Source organism: Triturus cristatus, chromosome 4_1, assembly GCF_964204655.1.
Source record: "Triturus cristatus chromosome 4_1, aTriCri1.1, whole genome shotgun sequence".
Classification (NCBI taxonomy): Eukaryota; Metazoa; Chordata; class Amphibia; order Caudata; family Salamandridae; genus Triturus; species Triturus cristatus.
Genome location: NC_140585.1, coordinates 138,553,643 through 138,571,936, shown reverse-complemented (window position 1 = coordinate 138,571,936; position 18,294 = coordinate 138,553,643). Strand labels below are relative to the sequence as shown.

Genomic DNA, 18,294 nt, shown 5'->3' with positions numbered 1-18,294 from the left:
TGTACAGGCATTGGTCCTATGGACCACTGCCTGTTCAAATAAAATAACAATGAAACATATAAATATTTTTTTTAAACGATCCCGTTTTCCTTCAATAAATAATATTAAGAACTACTTCTCCTGTTCCACAGTTTCAAGCTTGTACTTTCCGGCCCAACTGAGCATGATGCTCACACTCTTTCATGAGGTACTGATATATTTTCATTCCGACTCACACAAACAGGTGGGGATATAGCTCAGTGGTAGAGCATTTGACTGCAGATCAAGAGGTCCCTGGTTCAAATCCAGGTGTCCCCTTGGCCTGTTTTGGTTCTTGTGTTTGTAGCTGGGATTTTTCATAAAACCCCTTTGGATCATCATTGACAGAGTCAGTGTTCGCTTGGATCTTACACTTTAATAGCATTACAATGTCACTGCTCAAAACCTGAGAGTAAATGCATTTTTATACAGGGCTCGGTATTTCGTATGGGAAATGTCTGAAAAAGCATTGATTTATTTTGGAATCTGGCTCTTCCTTTCACAGCACCAAACAAAGGGAATGGACTATGAAAGCAATTGACAACTTTGTTTTACAGTTTGGTGCTTCCTTCGATCGCACTACAGAAATTGCATAGAAAAGTGGGCAGAAATGCAGTCAATCTATTCCTCATTTAACCTGTGTCCTCAGTCTTACATGTATTCCACCTCTTCTCTGTGCATACAAAGTATGTGTTTGTTTGAAGCACTTCATTTTTGTGCAATGCATAATCTATTTACTTTCTACTAAAAAACGCTGCCCACGTACAAGATGTATGAACCCTAGTTGCAGGTGCAAGCAGGCTGGGCTGAGAAACCAGGCCATTTGCGAACACAAAATTGCTTTTTCTGATGTATTAAATCGAAGGTACATGAAATGGGTGTTTGGTTGTACCTTCAAATACCAAATTGTAGTGGTATGTAGAAATGTTTTTTCACCGTAATTTGGCCCAAAACAATCATACTTCACCACCATATCAGTGATTGTGGTAATCATTCCACAAAGATAAGTAGTCTCGTAAAAACCTGTTCCTCTTTGAGAATGTTTCAAAACAAACATTTTAATTACAGATATTGGTCCTATGGACCACTGCCTATTCAAATAAAATAACAATTAAACATATACATTTTGTTTTTTAAATGATCCTGTTTTCCTTTAATTAATAATATTAAGAACTACTTCTCCTTTTCCACAGTTTCAAGCTCGTACTTTGTGGCCCAACTGAGCTTGAGCCTCTCACTCTTTCATGATGTACTGTTATATTGTCATTCTGATCTTTGAAAACAGTTGGGGATATAGCTCAGTGGTAGAGCATTTGACTGCAGATCAAGAGGTCCCTGGTTCAAATCCGGGTGTCCCCTAAACCTATTTTGGTTCTTGTGTTTGTAGCTTGGATCTTTCATAAAGTCCCTTTGGATCACCATTGACAGAGTCTGTGTTCAGTTGGATCTTATACTTTATTAGCATTACAGTGTCACTGCTCAAAACCTGGGAATAAATGCATTTTTACACAGGGCGTGGGAACTTTCTGAAACATCATTGATTTATTTTGGAATCCGGCTCTTCCTTTCACAGCTTCAAGCAAAGAGAATCACTATGAAAACAATTGAAAACTTTGTTATACAGTTTGGTGCTTCCTTGTAGCGCACTAAAGAAATGGCATAGTATACTCGGCAGCGCTGCAGTCAATCTATTTCTCATTTAACCTGTGTCCTCAGTCTTACATATATTCCTCCTCTCCTCTGTGCATACAAAATATGTGTTTGTTTAAAGCACTTCATTCTTGTGCAACGTAGAAACTATTTAATTTCTCCTTAAAACCTCTGCCTACGTGCAAAATGCATGAACCCTCGTTGCAGATGAAAAAAGGCTGGCTCGAAGACTCAGGCCATTTTCGAACACAAAATGGCCTTTTCTGATATATTAAATTGATGGTACTTGAAAGGGACGTTTGGGTGTACCTTCCAAATACCAAATTGCAGTGGTATGTAGAAATGTTTTTCGTCCATCATTTGGCCCAAAACAATCATACTTCACCACCATCTCGGTGATTGTGGTAACCAATCCGCGAAAGGATAAGGCGTCCCGTAAAAACCTCTTCCCCTTTGAGAATGTTTCAAAACAAGCATTTTATGTACAGGCATTGGTCCTATGGACCACTGCCTGTTCAAATAAAATAACAATGAAACATATAAATATTTTTTTTAAACTATCCCGTTTTCCTTCAATAAATAATATTAAGAACTACTTCTCCTGTTCCACAGTTTCAAGCTTGTACTTTCCGGCCCAACTGAGCATGATGCTCACACTCTTTCATGAGGTACTGATATATTTTCATTCCGACTCTCACAAACAGGTGGGGATATAGCTCAGTGGTAGAGCATTTGACTGCAGATCAAGAGGTCCCTGGTTCAAATCCAGGTGTCCCCTTGGCCTGTTTTGGTTCTTGTGTTTGTAGCTGGGACTTTTCATAAAACCCCTTTGGATCATCATTGACAGAGTCAGTGTTCGCTTGGATCTTACACTTTAACAGCATTACAATGTCACTGCTCAAAACCTGAGAGTAAATGCATTTTTATACAGGGCTCGGTATTCCGTATGGGAAATGTCTGAAAAAGCATTGATTTATTTTGGAATCTGGCTCTTCATTTCACAGCACCAAACAAAGGGAATGGACTATGAAAGCAATTGGCAACTTTGTTTTACAGTTTAGTGCTTCCTTCAATCGCACTACAGAAATTGCATAGAAAAGTGGGCAGCAATGCAGTCAATCTATTCCTCATTTAACCTGTGTCCTCAGCCTTACATGTATTCCACCTCTTCTCTGTGCATACAAGTATGTGTTTGTTTGAAGCACTTCATTTTTGTGCAATGCATAATCTATTTACTTTCTACTAAAATACGCTGCCCACGTACAAGATGTACGAACCCTAGTTGCAGGTGCAAGCAGGCTGGTCTGAGAAACCAGGCCATTTGCGAACACAAAATAGCTTTTTCTGATGTATTAAATCGAAGGTACATGAAAGGGGTGTTTGGTTGCACCTTCAAATACCAAATTGTAGTGGTACGCAGAAATGTTTTTTCACCGTAATTTGGCCCAAAACAATCATACTTCACCACCATATCAGTGATTGTGGTAATCATTCCACAAAGATAAGTAGTCTCGTAAAAACCTGTTCCTCTTTGAGAATGTTTCAAAACAAACATTTTAATTACAGATATTGGTCCTATGGACCACTGCCTATTCAAATAAAATAACAATTAAACATATACATTTTGTTTTTTAAATGATCCTGTTTTCCTTTAATTAATAATATTAAGAACTACTTCTCCTTTTCCACAGTTTCAAGCTCGTACTTTGTGGCCGAACTGAGCTTGAGCCTCTCACTCTTTCATGATGTACTGTTATATTGTCATTCTGATCTTTGAAAACAGTTGGGGATATAGCTCATTGGTAGAGCATTTGACTGCAGATCAAGAGGTCCCTGGTTCAAATCCGTGTGTCCCCTAAACCTATTTTGGTTTTGGTGTTTGTAGCTGGGATCTTTCATAAAGTCCCTATGGATCACCATTGACAGAGTCAGTGTTCAGTTGGATCTTATACTTTATTAGCATTACAGTGTCACTGCTCAAAACCTGGGAATAAATGCATTTTTACACAGGGCGTGGGAACTTTCTGAAACATCATTGATTTATTTTGGAATCCGGCTCTTCCTTTCACAGCTTCAAGCAAAGGGAATCACTATGAAAACAATTGAAAACTTTGTTATACAGTTTGGTGCTTCCTTGTAGCGCACTAAAGAAATGGCATAGTATACTCGGCAGCGCTGCAGTCAATCTATTTCTCATTTAACCTGTGGCCTCAGTCTTACATATATTCCTCCTCTCCTCTGTGCATACAAAATATGTGTTTGTTTAAAGCACTTCATTCTTGTGCAACGTAGAAACTATTTAATTTCTCCTTAAAACGTCTGCCTACGTGCAAAATGTATGAACCCTCGTTGCAGATGAAAAAAGGCTGGCTCGAAGACTCAGGTCATTTTCGAACACAAAATGGCCTTTTCTGATATATTAAATTGATGGTACTTGAAAGGGACGTTTGGGTGTACCTTCCAAATACCAAATTGCAGTGGTATGTAGAAATGTTTTTCGTCCATCATTTGGCCCAAAACAATCATACTTCACCACCATCTCGGTGATTGTGGTAACCAATCCACGAAAGGATAAGGCGTCCCGTAAAAACCTCTTCCCCTTTGAGAATGTTTCAAAACAAGCATTTTATGTACAGGCATTGGTCCTATGGACCACTGCCTGTTCAAATAAAATAACAATGAAACATATAAATATTTTTTTAAACGATCCCGTTTTCCTTCAATAAATAATATTAAGAACTACTTCTCCTGTTCCACAGTTTCAAGCTTGTACTTTCCGGCCCAACTGAGCATTATGCTCACACTCTTTCATGAGGTACTGATATATTTTCATTCCGACTCACAAAAACAGGTGGGGATATAGCTTAGTGGTAGAGCATTTGACTGCAGATCAAGAGGTCCCTGGTTCAAATCCAGGTGTCCCCTTGGCCTGTTTTGGTTCTTGTGTTTGTAGCTGGGACTTTTCATAAAACCCCTTTGGATCATCATTGACAGAGTCAGTGTTCGCTTGGATCTTACACTTTAATAGCATTACAATGTCACTGCTCAAAACCTGAGAGTAAATGCATTTTTATACAGGGCTCGGTATTTCGTATGGGAAATGTCTGAAAAAGCATTGATTTATTTTGGAATCTGGCTCTTCCTTTCACAGCACCAAACAAAGGGAATGGACTATGAAAGCAATTGACAACTTTGTTTTACAGTTTGGTGCTTCCTTCGATCGCACTACAGAAATTGCATAGAAAAGTGGGCAGAAATGCAGTCAATCTATTCCTCATTTAACCTGTGTCCTCAGTCTTACATGTATTCCACCTCTTCTCTGTGCATACAAAGTATGTGTTTGTTTGAAGCACTTCATTTTTGTGCAATGCATAATCTATTTACTTTCTACTAAAAAACGCTGCCCACGTACAAGATGTATGAACCCTAGTTGCAGGTGCAAGCAGGCTGGTCTGAGAAACCAGGCCATTTGCGAACACAAAATTGCTTTTTCTGATGTATTAAATCGAAGGTACATGAAATGGGTGTTTGGTTGTACCTTCAAATACCAAATTGTAGTGGTATGTAGAAATGTTTTTTCACCGTAATTTGGCCCAAAACAATCATACTTCACCACCATATCAGTGATTGTGGTAATCATTCCACAAAGATAAGTAGTCTTGTAAAAACCTGTTCCTCTTTGAGAATGTTTCAAAACAAACATTTTAATTACAGATATTGGTCCTATGGACCACTGCCTATTCAAATAAAATAACAATTAAACATATACATTTTGTTTTTTAAATGATCCTGTTTTCCTTTAATTAATAATATTAAGAACTACTTCTCCTTTTCCACAGTTTCAAGCTCGTACTTTGTGGCCCAACTGAGCTTGAGCCTCTCACTCTTTCATGATGTACTGTTATATTGTCATTCTGATCTTTGTAAACAGTTGGGGATATAGCTCAGTGGTAGAGCATTTGACTGCAGATCAAGAGGTCCCTGGTTCAAATCCGGGTGTCCCCTAAACCTATTTTGGTTCTGGTGTTTGTAGCTAGGATCTTTCATAAGGTCCCTTTGGATCACCATTGACAGAGTCTGTGTTCAGTTGGATCTTATACTTTATTAGCATTACAGTGTCACTGCTCAAAACCTGGGAATAAATGCATTTTTACACAGGGCGTGGGAACTTTCTGAAACATCATTGATTTATTTTGGAATCCGGCTCTTCCTTTCACAGCTTCAAACAAATAGAATGACTATGAAAACAATTGAAAACTTTGTTATACAGTTTGGTGCTTTCTTGAAGCGCACTAAAGAAATGGCATAGTATACTCGGCAGCGCTGCAGTCAATCTATTTCTCATTTAACATGTGTCCTCAGTCTTACATATATTCCTCCTCTCCTCTGTGCATACAAAATATGTGTTTGTTTAAAGAACTTCATTCTTGTGCAACGTAGAAACTATTTAATTTCTCCTTAAAACCTCTGCCTACGTGCAAAATGTATGAACCATCGTTGCAGATGAAAAAAGGCTGGCTCGAAGACTCAGGTCATTTCCGAACACAAAATGGCCTTTTCTGATATATTAAATTGATGGTACTTGAAAGGGACATTTGGGTGTACCTTCCAAATACCAAATTGCAGTGGTATGTAGAAATGTTTTTCGTCCATCATTTGGCCCAAAACAATCATACTTCACCACCATCTCGGTGATTGTGGTAACCAATCCGCGAAAGGATAAGGCGTCCCGTAAAAACCTCTTCCCCTTTGAGAATGTTTCAAAACAAGCATTTTATGTACAGGCATTGGTCCTATGGACCACTGCCTGTTCAAATAAAATAACAATGAAACATATAAATATTTTTTTTAAACGATCCGGTTTTCCTTCAATAAATAATATTAAGAACTACTTCTCCTGTTCCACAGTTTCAAGCTTGTAGTTTCCGGCCCAACTGAGCATGATGCTCACACTCTTTCATGAGGTACTGATATATTTTCATTCCGACTCTCACAAACAGGTGGGGATATAGCTCAGTGGTAGAGCATTTGACTGCAGATCAAGAGGTCCCTGGTTCAAATCCAGGTGTCCCCTTGGCCTGTTTTGGTTCTTGTGTTTGTAGCTGGGACTTTTCATAAAACCCCTTTGGATCATCATTGACAGAGTCAGTGTTCGCTTGGATCTTACACTTTAACAGCATTACAATTTCACTGCTCAAAACCTGAGAGTAAATGCATTTTTATACAGGGCTCGGTATTCCGTATGGGAAATGTCTGAAAAAGCATTGATTTATTTTGGAATCTGGCTCTTCCTTTCACAGCACCAAACAAAGGGAATGGACTATGAAAGCAATTGGCAACTTTGTTTTACAGTTTAGTGCTTCCTTCAATCGCACTACAGAAATTGCATAGAAAAGTGGGCAGCAATGCAGTCAATCTATTCCTCATTTAACCTGTGTCCTCAGTCTTACATGTATTCCACCTCTTCTCTGTGCATACAAAGTATGTGTTTGTTTGAAGCACTTCATTTTTGTGCAATGCATAATCTATTTACTTTCTACTAAAATACGCTGCCCACGTACAAGATGTACGAACCCTAGTTGCAGGTGCAAGCAGGCTGGTCTGAGAAACCAGGCCATTTGCGAACACAAAATAGCTTTTTCTGATGTATTAAATCGAAGGTACATGAAAGGGGTGTTTGGTTGTACCTTCACATACCAAATTGTAGTGGTACGCAGAAATGTTTTTTCACCGTAAGTTGGCCCAAAACAATCATACTTCACCACCATATTAGTGATTGTGGTAATCAATCCACAAAGATAAGTAGTCTCGTAAAAACCTCTTCCCCTTTGAGAATGTTTCAAAACAAACATTTTAATTACAGATATTGGTCCTATGGACCACTGCCTATTCAAATAAAATAACAATTAAACATATACATTTTGTTTTTTAAATGATCCTGTTTTTCTTTAATTAATAATATTAAGAACTACTTCTCCTTTTCCACAGTTTCAAGCTCGTACTTTGTGGCCCAACTGAGCTTGAGCCTCTCACTCTTTCATGATGTACTGTTATATTGTCATTCTGATCTTTGAAAACAGTTGGGGATACAGCTCAGTGGTAGAGCATTCGACTGCAGATCAAGAGGTCCCTGGTTTAAATCTGGGTGTCCCCTAAACCTATTTTGGTTTTGGTGTTTGTAGCTGGGATCTTTCATAAAGTCCCTATGGATCACCATTGACAGAGTCAGTGTTCAGTTGGATCTTATACTTTATTAGCATTACAGTGTCACTGCTCAAAACCTGGGAATAAATGCATTTTTACACAGGGCGTGGGAACTTTCTGAAACATCATTGATTTATTTTGGAATCCGGCTCTTCCTTTCACAGCTTCAAGCAAAGGGAATCACTATGAAAACAATTGAAAACTTTGTTATACAGTTTGGTGCTTCCTTGTAGCGCACTAAAGAAATTGCATAGTATACTCGGCAGCGCTGCAGTCAATCTATTTCTCATTTAACCTGTGTCCTCAGTCTTACATATATTCCTCCTCTCCTCTGTGCATACAAAATATGTGTTTGTTTAAAGCACTTCATTCTTGTGCAACGTAGAAACTATTTAATTTCTCCTTAAAACCTCTGCCTACGTGCAAAATGTATGAACCCTCGTTGCAGATGAAAAAAGGCTGGCTCGAAGACTCAGGCCATTTTCGAACACAAAATGGCCTTTTCTGATATATTAAATTGATGGTACTTGAAAGGGACGTTTGGGTGTACCTTCCAAATACCAAATTGCAGTGGTATGTAGAAATGTTTTTCGTCCATCATTTGGCCCAAAACAATCATACTTCACCACCATCTCGGTGATTGTGGTAACCAATCCACGAAAGGATAAGGCGTCCCGTAAAAACCTCTTCCCCTTTGAGAATGTTTCAAAACAAGCATTTTATGTACAGGCATTGGTCCTATGGACCACTGCCTGTTCAAATAAAATAACAATGAAACATATAAATATTTTTTTTAAACGATCCCGTTTTCCTTCAATAAATAATATTAAGAACTACTTCTCCTGTTCCACAGTTTCAAGCTTGTACTTTCCGGCCCAACTGAGCATTATGCTCACACTCTTTCATGAGGTACTGATATATTTTCATTCCGACTCTCACAAGCAGGTGGGGATATAGCTCAGTGGTAGAGCATTTGACTGCAGATCAAGAGGTCCCTGGTTCAAATCCAGGTGTCCCCTTGGCCTGTTTTGGTTCTTGTGTTTGTAGCTGGGACTTTTCATAAAACCCCTTTGGATCATCATTGACAGAGTCAGTGTTCGCTTGGATCTTACACTTTAATAGCATTACAATGTCACTGCTCAAAACCTGAGAGTAAATGCATTTTTATACAGGGCTCGGTATTTCGTATGGGAAATGTCTGAAAAAGCATTGATTTATTTTGGAATCTGGCTCTTCCTTTCACAGCACCAAACAAAGGGAATGGACTATGAAAGCAATTGACAACTTTGTTTTACAGTTTGGTGCTTCCTTCGATCGCACTACAGAAATTGCATAGAAAAGTGGGCAGAAATGCAGTCAATCTATTCCTCATTTAACCTGTGTCCTCAGTCTTACATGTATTCCACCTCTTCTCTGTGCATACAAAGTATGTGTTTGTTTGAAGCACTTCATTTTTGTGCAATGCATAATCTATTTACTTTCTACTAAAAAACGCTGCCCACGTACAAGATGTATGAACCCTAGTTGCAGGTGCAAGCAGGCTGGTCTGAGAAACCAGGCCATTTGCGAACACAAAATTGCTTTTTCTGATGTATTAAATCGAAGGTACATGAAATGGGTGTTTGGTTGTACCTTCAAATACCAAATTGTAGTGGTATGTAGAAATGTTTTTTCACCGTAATTTGGCCCAAAACAATCATACTTCACCACCATATCAGTGATTGTGGTAATCATTCCACAAAGATAAGTAGTCTTGTAAAAACCTGTTCCTCTTTGAGAATGTTTCAAAACAAACATTTTAATTACAGATATTGGTCCTATGGACCACTGCCTATTCAAATAAAATAACAATTAAACATATACATTTTGTTTTTTAAATGATCCTGTTTTCCTTTAATTAATAATATTAAGAACTACTTCTCCTTTTCCACAGTTTCAAGCTCGTACTTTGTGGCCCAACTGAGCTTGAGCCTCTCACTCTTTCATGATGTACTGTTATATTGTCATTCTGATCTTTGAAAACAGTTGGGGATATAGCTCAGTGGTAGAGCATTTGACTGCAGATCAAGAGGTCCCTGGTTCAAATCCGGGTGTCCCCTAAACCTATTTTGGTTCTGGTGTTTGTAGCTAGGATCTTTCATAAAGTCCCTTTGGATCACCATTGACAGAGTCTGTGTTCAGTTGGATCTTATACTTTATTAGCATTACAGTGTCACTGCTCAAAACCTGGGAATAAATGCATTTTTACACAGGGCGTGGGAACTTTCTGAAACATCATTGATTTATTTTGGAATCCGGCTCTTCCTTTCACAGCTTCAAACAAATAGAATGACTATGAAAACAATTGAAAACTTTGTTATACAGTTTGGTGCTTTCTTGAAGCGCACTAAAGAAATGGCATAGTATACTCGGCAGCGCTGCAGTCAATCTATTTCTCATTTAACATGTGTCCTCAGTCTTACATATATTCCTCCTCTCCTCTGTGCATACAAAATATGTGTTTGTTTAAAGCACTTCATTCTTGTGCAACGTAGAAACTATTTAATTTCTCCTTAAAACCTCTGCCTACGTGCAAAATGTATGAACCCTCGTTGCAGATGAAAAAAGGCTGGCTCGAAGACTCAGGTCATTTTCGAACACAAAATGGCCTTTTCTGATATATTAAATTGATGGTACTTGAAAGGGACATTTGGGTGTACCTTCCAAATACCAAATTGCAGTGGTATGTAGAAATGTTTTTCGTCCATCATTTGGCCCAAAACAATCATACTTCACCACCATCTCGGTGATTGTGGTAACCAATCCGCGAAAGGATAAGGCGTCCCGTAAAAACCTCTTCCCCTTTGAGAATGTTTCAAAACAAGCATTTTATGTACAGGCATTGGTCCTATGGACCACTGCCTGTTCAAATAAAATAACAATGAAACATATAAATATTTTTTTTAAACGATCCGGTTTTCCTTCAATAAATAATATTAAGAACTACTTCTCCTGTTCCACAGTTTCAAGCTTGTAGTTTCCGGCCCAACTGAGCATGATGCTCACACTCTTTCATGAGGTACTGATATATTTTCATTCCGACTCTCACAAACAGGTGGGGATATAGCTCAGTGGTAGAGCATTTGACTGCAGATCAAGAGGTCCCTGGTTCAAATCCAGGTGTCCCCTTGGCCTGTTTTGGTTCTTGTGTTTGTAGCTGGGACTTTTCATAAAACCCCTTTGGATCATCATTGACAGAGTCAGTGTTCGCTTGGATCTTACACTTTAACAGCATTACAATTTCACTGCTCAAAACCTGAGAGTAAATGCATTTTTATACAGGGCTCGGTATTCCGTATGGGAAATGTCTGAAAAAGCATTGATTTATTTTGGAATCTGGCTCTTCCTTTCACAGCACCAAACAAAGGGAATGGACTATGAAAGCAATTGGCAACTTTGTTTTACAGTTTAGTGCTTCCTTCAATCGCACTACAGAAATTGCATAGAAAAGTGGGCAGCAATGCAGTCAATCTATTCCTCATTTAACCTGTGTCCTCAGTCTTACATGTATTCCACCTCTTCTCTGTGCATACAAAGTATGTGTTTGTTTGAAGCACTTCATTTTTGTGCAATGCATAATCTATTTACTTTCTACTAAAATACGCTGCCCACGTACAAGATGTACGAACCCTAGTTGCAGGTGCAAGCAGGCTGGTCTGAGAAACCAGGCCATTTGCGAACACAAAATAGCTTTTTCTGATGTATTAAATCGAAGGTACATGAAAGGGGTGTTTGGTTGTACCTTCAAATACCAAATTGTAGTGGTATGCAGAAATGTTTTTTCACCGTAATTTGGCCCAAAACAATCATACTTCACCACCATATCAGTGATTGTGGTAATCAATCCACAAAGATAAGTAGTCTCGTAAAAACCTCTTCCCCTTTGAGAATGTTTCAAAACAAACATTTTAATTACAGATATTGGTCCTATGGACCACTGCCTATTCAAATAAAATAACAATTAAACATATACATTTTGTTTTTTAAATGATCCTGTTTTCCTTTAATTAATAATATTAAGAACTACTTCTCCTTTTCCACAGTTTCAAGCTCGTACTTTGTGGCCCAACTGAGCTTGAGCCTCTCACTCTTTCATGATGTACTGATATATTGTCATTCTGATCTTTGAAAACAGTTGGGGATATAGCTCAGTGGTAGAGCATTTGACTGCAGATCAAGAGTTCCCTGGTTCAAATCCGGGTGTCCCCTAAACCTATTTTGGTTTTGGTGTTTGTAGCTGGGATATTTCATAAAGTCCCTATGGATCACCATTGACAGAGTCAGTGTTCAGTTGGATCTTATACTTTATTAGCATTACAGTGTCACTGCTCAAAACCTGGGAATAAATGCATTTTTACACAGGGCATGGGAACTTTCTGAAACATCATTGATTTATTTTGGAATCCGGCTCTTCCTTTCACAGCTTCAAGCAAAGAGAATCACTATGAAAACAATTGAAAACTTTGTTATTCAGTTTGGTGCTTCCTTGTAGCGCACTAAAGAAATGGCATAGTATACTCGGCAGCGCTGCAGTCAATCTATTTCTCATTTAACCTGTGTCCTCAGTCTTACATATATTCCTCCTCTCCTCTGTGCATACAAAATATGTGTTTGTTTAAAGCACTTCATTCTTGTGCAACGTAGAAACTATTTAATTTCTCCTTAAAACCTCTGCCTACGTGCAAAATGTATGAACCCTCGTTGCAGATGAAAAAAGGCTGGCTCGAAGACTCAGGCCATTTTCGAACACAAAATGGCCTTTTCTGATATATTAAATTGATGGTACTTGAAAGGGACGTTTGGGTGTACCTTCCAAATACCAAATTGCAGTGGTATGTAGAAATGTTTTTCGTCCATCATTTGGCCCAAAACAATCATACTTCACCACCATCTCGGTGATTGTGGTAACCAATCCGCGAAAGGATAAGGCGTCCCGTAAAAACCTCTTCCCCTTTGAGAATGTTTCAAAACAAGCATTTTATGTACAGGCATTGGTCCTATGGACCACTGCCTGTTCAAATAAAATAACAATGAAACATATAAATATTTTTTTTAAACGATCCCGTTTTCCTTCAATAAATAATATTAAGAACTACTTCTCCTGTTCCACAGTTTCAAGCTTGTACTTTCCGGCCCAACTGAGCATGATGCTCACACTCTTTCATGAGGTACTGATATATTTTCATTCCGACTCACACAAACAGGTGGGGATATAGCTCAGTGGTAGAGCATTTGACTGCAGATCAAGAGGTCCCTGGTTCAAATCCAGGTGTCCCCTTGGCCTGTTTTGGTTCTTGTGTTTGTAGCTGGGATTTTTCATAAAACCCCTTTGGATCATCATTGACAGAGTCAGTGCTCGCTTGGATCTTACACTTTAATAGCATTACAATGTCACTGCTCAAAACCTGAGAGTAAATGCATTTTTATACAGGGCTCGGTATTTCGTATGGGAAATGTCTGAAAAAGCATTGATTTATTTTGGAATCTGGCTCTTCCTTTCACAGCACCAAACAAAGGGAATGGACTATGAAAGCAATTGACAACTTTGTTTTACAGTTTGGTGCTTCCTTCGATCGCACTACAGAAATTGCATAGAAAAGTGGGCAGAAATGCAGTCAATCTATTCCTCATTTAACCTGTGTCCTCAGTCTTACATGTATTCCACCTCTTCTCTGTGCATACAAAGTATGTGTTTGTTTGAAGCACTTCATTTTTGTGCAATGCATAATCTATTTACTTTCTACTAAAAAACGCTGCCCACGTACAAGATGTATGAACCCTAGTTGCAGGTGCAAGCAGGCTGGGCTGAGAAACCAGGCCATTTGCGAACACAAAATTGCTTTTTCTGATGTATTAAATCGAAGGTACATGAAATGGGTGTTTGGTTGTACCTTCAAATACCAAATTGTAGTGGTATGTAGAAATGTTTTTTCACCGTAATTTGGCCCAAAACAATCATACTTCACCACCATATCAGTGATTGTGGTAATCATTCCACAAAGATAAGTAGTCTCGTAAAAACCTGTTCCTCTTTGAGAATGTTTCAAAACAAACATTTTAATTACAGATATTGGTCCTATGGACCACTGCCTATTCAAATAAAATAACAATTAAACATATACATTTTGTTTTTTAAATGATCCTGTTTTCCTTTAATTAATAATATTAAGAACTACTTCTCCTTTTCCACAGTTTCAAGCTCGTACTTTGTGGCCCAACTGAGCTTGAGCCTCTCACTCTTTCATGATGTACTGTTATATTGTCATTCTGATCTTTGAAAACAGTTGGGGATATAGCTCAGTGGTAGAGCATTTGACTGCAGATCAAGAGGTCCCTGGTTCAAATCCGGGTGTCCCCTAAACATATTTTGGTTCTGGTGTTTGTAGCTAGGATCTTTCATAAAGTCCCTTTGGATCACCATTGACAGAGTCTGTGTTCAGTTGGATCTTATACTTTATTAGCATTACAGTGTCACTGCTCAAAACCTGGGAATAAATGCATTTTTACACAGGGCGTGGGAACTTTCTGAAACATCATTGATTTATTTTGGAATCCGGCTCTTCCTTTCACAGCTTCAAACAAAGAGAATGACTATGAAAACAATTGAAAACTTTGTTTACAGTTTGGTGCTTCCTTGTAGCGCACTAAAGAAATGGCATAGTATACTCGGCAGCGCTGCAGTCAATCTATTTCTCATTTAACATGTGTCCTCAGTCTTACATATATTCCTCCTCTCCTCTGTGCATACAAAATATGTGTTTGTTTAAAGCACTTCATTCTTGTGCAACGTAGAAACTATTTAATTTCTCCTTAAAACCTCTGCCTACGTGCAAAATGTATGAACCCTCGTTGCAGATGAAAAAAGGCTGGCTCGAAGACTCAGGTCATTTTCAAACACAAAATGGCCTTTTCTGATATATTAAATAGATGGTACTTGAAAGGGACATTTGGGTGTACCTTCCAAATACCAAATTGCAGTGGTATGTAGAAATGTTTTTGGTCCATCATTTGGCCCAAAACAATCATACTTCACCACCATCTCGGTGATTGTGGTAACCAATCCGCGAAAGGATAAGGCGTCGCGTAAAAACCTCTTCCCCTTTGAGAATGTTTCAAAACAAGCATTTTATGTACAGGCATTGGTCCTATGGACCACTGCCTGTTCAAATAAAATAACAATGAAACATATAAATATTTTTTTTAAACGATCCCGTTTTCCTTCAATAAATAATATTAAGAACTACTTCTCCTGTTCCACAGTTTCAAGCTTGTACTTTCCGGCCCAACTGAGCATGATGCTCACACTCTTTCATGAGGTACTGATATATTTTCATTCCGACTCTCACAAACAGGTGGGGATATAGCTAAGTGGTAGAGCATTTGACTGCAGATCAAGAGGTCCCTGGTTCAAATCCAGGTGTCCCCTTAGCCTGTTTTGGTTCTTGTGTTTGTAGCTGGGACTTTTCATAAAACCCCTTTGGATCATCATTGACAGAGTCAGTGTTCGCTTGGATCTTACACTTTAACAGCATTACAATGTCACTGCTCAAAACCTGAGAGTAAATGCATTTTTATACAGGGCTCGGTATTCCGTATGGGAAATGTCTGAAAAAGCATTGATTTATTTTGGAATCTGGCTCTTCCTTTCACAGCACCAAACAAAGGGAATGGACTATGAAAGCAATTGACAACTTTGTTTTACAGTTTAGTGCTTCCTTCAATCGCACTACAGAAATTGCATAGAAAAATGGGCAGCAATGAAGTCAATCTATTCCTCATTTAACCTGTGTCCTCAGTCTTACATGTATTCCACCTCTTCTCTGTGCATACAAAGTATGTGTTTGTTTGAAGCACTTCATTTTTGTGCAATGAATAATCTATTTACTTTCTACTAAAATACGCTGCCCACGTACAAGATGTACGAACCCTAGTTGCAGGTGCAAGCAGGCTGGTCTGAGAAACCAGGCCATTTGCGAACACAAAATAGCTTTTTCTGATGTATTAAATCGAAGGTACATGAAAGGGGTGTTTGGTTGTACCTTCAAATACCAAATTGTAGTGGTATGTAGAAATGTTTTTTCACCGTAATTTGGCCCAAAACAATCATACTTCACCACCATATCAGTGATTGTGGTAATCATTCCACAAAGATAAGTAGTCTCGTAAAAACCTGTTCCTCTTTGAGAATGTTTCAAAACAAACATTTTAATTACAGATATTGGTCCTATGGACCACTGCCTATTCAAATAAAATAACAATTAAACATATACATTTTGTTTTTTAAATGATCCTGTTTTCCTTTAATTAATAATATTAAGAACTACTTCTCCTTTTCCACAGTTTCAAGCTCGTACTTTGTGGCCCAACTGAGCTTGAGCCTCTCACTCTTTCATGATGTACTGTTATATTGTCATTCTGATCTTTGAAAACAGTTGGGGATATAGCTCAGTGGTAGAGCATTTGACTGCAGATCAAGAGGTCCCTGGTTCAAATCCGGGTGTCCCCTAAACATATTTTGGTTCTGGTGTTTGTAGCTAGGATCTTTCATAAAGTCCCTTTGGATCACCATTGACAGAGTCTGTGTTCAGTTGGATCTTATACTTTATTAGCATTACAGTGTCACTGCTCAAAACCTGGGAATAAATGCATTTTTACACAGGGCGTGGGAACTTTCTGAAACATCATTGATTTATTTTGGAATCCGGCTCTTCCTTTCACAGCTTCAAACAAAGAGAATGACTATGAAAACAATTGAAAACTTTGTTTACAGTTTGGTGCTTCCTTGTAGCGCACTAAAGAAATGGCATAGTATACTCGGCAGCGCTGCAGTCAATCTATTTCTCATTTAACATGTGTCCTCAGTCTTACATATATTCCTCCTCTCCTCTGTGCATACAAAATATGTGTTTGTTTAAAGCACTTCATTCTTGTGCAACGTAGAAACTATTTAATTTCTCCTTAAAACCTCTGCCTACGTGCAAAATGTATGAACCCTCGTTGCAGATGAAAAAAGGCTGGCTCGAAGACTCAGGTCATTTTCAAACACAAAATGGCCTTTTCTGATATATTAAATAGATGGTACTTGAAAGGGACATTTGGGTGTACCTTCCAAATACCAAATTGCAGTGGTATGTAGAAATGTTTTTGGTCCATCATTTGGCCCAAAACAATCATACTTCACCACCATCTCGGTGATTGTGGTAACCAATCCGCGAAAGGATAAGGCGTCCCGTAAAAACCTCTTCCCCTTTGAGAATGTTTCAAAACAAGCATTTTATGTACAGGCATTGGTCCTATGGACCACTGCCTGTTCAAATAAAATAACAATGAAACATATAAATATTTTTTTTAAACGATCCCGTTTTCCTTCAATAAATAATATTAAGAACTACTTCTCCTGTTCCACAGTTTCAAGCTTGTACTTTCCGGCCCAACTGAGCATGATGCTCACACTCTTTCATGAGGTACTGATATATTTTCATTCTGACTCTCATAAACAGGTGGGGATATAGCTCAGTGGTAGAGCATTTGACTGCAGATCAAGAGGTCCCTGGTTCAAATCCAGGTGTCCCCTTAGCCTGTTTTGGTTCTTGTGTTTGTAGCTGGGACTTTTCATAAAACCCCTTTGGATCATCATTGACAGAGTCAGTGTTCGCTTGGATCTTACACTTTAACAGCATTACAATGTCACTGCTCAAAACCTGAGAGTAAATGCATTTTTATACAGGGCTCGGTATTCCGTATGGGAAATGTCTGAAAAAGCATTGATTTATTTTGGAATCTGGCTCTTCCTTTCACAGCACCAAACAAAGGGAATGGACTATGAAAGCAATTGACAACTTTGTTTTACAGTTTAGTGCTTCCTTCAATCGCACTACAGAAATTGCATAGAAAAATGGGCAGCAATGCAGTCAATCTATTCCTCATTTAACCTGTGTCCTCAGTCTTACATGTATTCAACCTCTTCTCTGTGCATACAAAGTATGTGTTTGTTTGAAGCACTTCATTTTTGTGCAATGAATAATCTATTTACTTTCTACTAAAATACGCTGCCCACGTACAAGATGTACGAACCCTAGTTGCAGGTGCAAGCAGGCTGGTCTGAGAAACCAGGCCATTTGCGAACACAAAATAGCTTTTTCTGATGTATTAAATCGAAGGTACATGAAAGGGGTGTTTGGTTGTACCTTCAAATACCAAATTGTAGTGGTATGCAGAAATGTTTTTTCACCGTAATTTGGCCCAAAACAATCATACTTCACCACCATATCAGTGATTGTGGTAATCAATCCACAAAGATAAGTAGTCTCGTAAAAACCTCTTCCCCTTTGAGAATGTTTCAAAACAAACATTTTAATTACAGATATTGGTCCTATGGACCAC

The 18,294-nt window shown here is 38.4% G+C and overlaps 14 non-coding genes across 14 annotated transcripts; all 14 read left to right on the top strand.

Moving 5' to 3' along the window:
* Nucleotides 1–225: 225 nt before the first annotated feature.
* TRNAC-GCA (transfer RNA cysteine (anticodon GCA)) lies at nt 226–297 on the top strand. The gene has a single exon. It is a non-coding gene; the product is annotated as a tRNA-Cys (tRNA).
* Nucleotides 298–1,305: 1,008 nt separating this feature from the next.
* Nucleotides 1,306–1,377, top strand: TRNAC-GCA (transfer RNA cysteine (anticodon GCA)). The gene has a single exon. It is a non-coding gene; the product is annotated as a tRNA-Cys (tRNA).
* A 997-nt stretch (nt 1,378–2,374) lies between these two features.
* On the top strand, nt 2,375–2,446 carry TRNAC-GCA (transfer RNA cysteine (anticodon GCA)). Its single transcript has one exon. It is a non-coding gene; the product is annotated as a tRNA-Cys (tRNA).
* Nucleotides 2,447–4,521: 2,075 nt separating this feature from the next.
* Nucleotides 4,522–4,593, top strand: TRNAC-GCA (transfer RNA cysteine (anticodon GCA)). The gene has a single exon. It is a non-coding gene; the product is annotated as a tRNA-Cys (tRNA).
* Nucleotides 4,594–5,601: 1,008 nt separating this feature from the next.
* TRNAC-GCA (transfer RNA cysteine (anticodon GCA)) lies at nt 5,602–5,673 on the top strand. Its single transcript has one exon. It is a non-coding gene; the product is annotated as a tRNA-Cys (tRNA).
* Nucleotides 5,674–6,670: 997 nt separating this feature from the next.
* On the top strand, nt 6,671–6,742 carry TRNAC-GCA (transfer RNA cysteine (anticodon GCA)). Its single transcript has one exon. It is a non-coding gene; the product is annotated as a tRNA-Cys (tRNA).
* Nucleotides 6,743–8,819: 2,077 nt separating this feature from the next.
* TRNAC-GCA (transfer RNA cysteine (anticodon GCA)) lies at nt 8,820–8,891 on the top strand. Its single transcript has one exon. It is a non-coding gene; the product is annotated as a tRNA-Cys (tRNA).
* A 1,008-nt stretch (nt 8,892–9,899) lies between these two features.
* On the top strand, nt 9,900–9,971 carry TRNAC-GCA (transfer RNA cysteine (anticodon GCA)). The gene has a single exon. It is a non-coding gene; the product is annotated as a tRNA-Cys (tRNA).
* A 997-nt stretch (nt 9,972–10,968) lies between these two features.
* TRNAC-GCA (transfer RNA cysteine (anticodon GCA)) lies at nt 10,969–11,040 on the top strand. Its single transcript has one exon. It is a non-coding gene; the product is annotated as a tRNA-Cys (tRNA).
* A 1,008-nt stretch (nt 11,041–12,048) lies between these two features.
* On the top strand, nt 12,049–12,120 carry TRNAC-GCA (transfer RNA cysteine (anticodon GCA)). Its single transcript has one exon. It is a non-coding gene; the product is annotated as a tRNA-Cys (tRNA).
* Nucleotides 12,121–13,117: 997 nt separating this feature from the next.
* On the top strand, nt 13,118–13,189 carry TRNAC-GCA (transfer RNA cysteine (anticodon GCA)). The gene has a single exon. It is a non-coding gene; the product is annotated as a tRNA-Cys (tRNA).
* A 1,008-nt stretch (nt 13,190–14,197) lies between these two features.
* On the top strand, nt 14,198–14,269 carry TRNAC-GCA (transfer RNA cysteine (anticodon GCA)). The gene has a single exon. It is a non-coding gene; the product is annotated as a tRNA-Cys (tRNA).
* Nucleotides 14,270–16,345: 2,076 nt separating this feature from the next.
* Nucleotides 16,346–16,417, top strand: TRNAC-GCA (transfer RNA cysteine (anticodon GCA)). The gene has a single exon. It is a non-coding gene; the product is annotated as a tRNA-Cys (tRNA).
* Nucleotides 16,418–17,413: 996 nt separating this feature from the next.
* On the top strand, nt 17,414–17,485 carry TRNAC-GCA (transfer RNA cysteine (anticodon GCA)). The gene has a single exon. It is a non-coding gene; the product is annotated as a tRNA-Cys (tRNA).
* Nucleotides 17,486–18,294: the final 809 nt, after the last annotated feature.